Source organism: Protomyctophum parallelum, assembly GCF_964188405.1.
Source record: "Protomyctophum parallelum genome assembly, chromosome: 16".
In the NCBI taxonomy this organism is placed as follows: domain Eukaryota; kingdom Metazoa; phylum Chordata; class Actinopteri; order Myctophiformes; family Myctophidae; genus Protomyctophum; species Protomyctophum parallelum.
Genome location: NC_139711.1, coordinates 27936107 through 27938128, shown reverse-complemented (window position 1 = coordinate 27938128; position 2022 = coordinate 27936107).

The following is a 2022-nucleotide window of genomic DNA, read 5'->3' as shown; positions in this document are numbered from 1 at the left end:
GGGATAGGATAAATATGAGGAGTGAAATTGAGTTGTCTCAATTACTGTTGCTGTCTTTTCTAATAAACGTCTAAAATAAGATCTGTAAGGTCTTTTGTTTTAGCCAGACTCAATTTTATTTTGCCAACGGCTTATTCGGTCTGGCTTATTAGCCAGGCTACTTTTGTTTGGCTGTTGAGACCACCATTCATGCTATAGCAAACTACAAGTTGTTTGCTATGGTATAAGTCAGGGATTTTCAACTGAACGAGGGACCACCACCTTGACTTAGAATCAACCTGGGGACCACTGTTGTCGGGTAGGGATATGGGCTAAGATTAGTGCTTTTGTAACACTTTCTATGCATCCCATGTGTATGCATCCCACTATTTCTCAACCAATGGTCCATTGACTATCAATACTTTCCTAATAATGACTCAACCAGACAATCCGGTGCACTTCCCCCTCTTGAGATTCTAACTCCCTCCTGTTGAATTTCTTGACGTGACTTGTTACTAAGGGTGCGTTTGAAAATGCTCACTGGGAGCGCACTCCTATTAGTTTGCATTGCACAGTGCGCTATTTCCGAATGCGCTCCCAATTACAACATGGACGTCATCATAGGTCACCAGGTCATTGAGTTCACTGTTGGAATTTCAGCATCTCTCTTTTCCTGCATCTGTCACCTATGCTATAATAGAGGTTTCTTTAGATCTCTATGTAATGTAACATATATTCTGACTAAAATGTATGGAGTGTCAGTCCTGATTCCTGCTGGCTTTGGGGAGGCTATGCTGCTGTAGCCTACTTTGAAATAAATTGTCACCACTCAGAACTTCACCTTCACCTCTCCTGCGTCTCTATATCTGCTGCCTGCTGTTTTTAAGAACCGTTTAGTTTAAGGTAGAACGCTTGTGTGTAAAATACACGACGATCCTACATTACTGAATGCATGGTCATGGACCACATGCAATAACTTTGGACCACCGATAGTCCGGCAACCACTTATTCTATAAGTGGTACAGTGATTGGTATTAGTGATGAAACCTCTGTTATAGCATAGGTGACATGCAGGAAAAGAGGTGCTGAAATTCCAACAGTGAACTGAATGACCTGGTGTCCTATGATGACCGTCCATGTAGTAATTTAGTAACGAGTCAGGTCTAATATGCTGTTGGAGAGCTCTTTCCCTATCGTACACACATTGAGACTGATGTGCAAGGTGCTGGTTTAAATGTATATTCAGTGATTTCACTCAAAAAACCTTAGGTTTCGTTTTTGGCTGTGGGACCCAGCCTTTCGTCCAATCAGAATAGAGAGTCAAAAACGAAACCTAAGGTTTTTTGACCCCCAGGGGTTAACTGGGGACAGGGAGGAACTCCTTATATGGCCATCACACACTATAGTAGGGAGGATTATCACAACAAAACAAAAAAAAGTGATATTTGAATTAAGTGAAATCACTGAATATACCTTTAATGTAGAATATTCAATTCCCAACAGATCCCCAAAGATGATGTTTCATGTCATTCAATGTCCTGTGTGTAGGCTGGACAGGCGCTTCCTAGCGAGAGACTAGATTGTTGTGCAACGGTACTGCGTGCCGATTGACACTATAATAACCAGTAAGACGCCCTGAGGGCAAGAAGTGAGGTCGTTTAATGTATGTTAATATCATGGATATGAATGATGCACAACGTATTAACCACTTATTTGAAAAATACATTTAAATTGGTAAACTATCTTGCGAAAGCCTGGGACCTGAGGAAAACGGCCATGTACAGCCAGTAAGGGATAGGAATGCTAGTTACGTTGTTTTGATGTGTTGTCGGAAAATAAGTGTGTATATAGTATTGTATATTGATATAAAATGTAGGCTACTCATTGTCAGATCAACATAATGGAACGTCAGAACAGGTAAGCTCCATATATGTAGATCTAAGGGTTTTATGGGGTCAGATCAACATGGAATGCATTCTGTACTGGCTATATATAGATCGTGTCACAAGGTCTGACGGACAGTCGATTTCCATAGTAAACTGA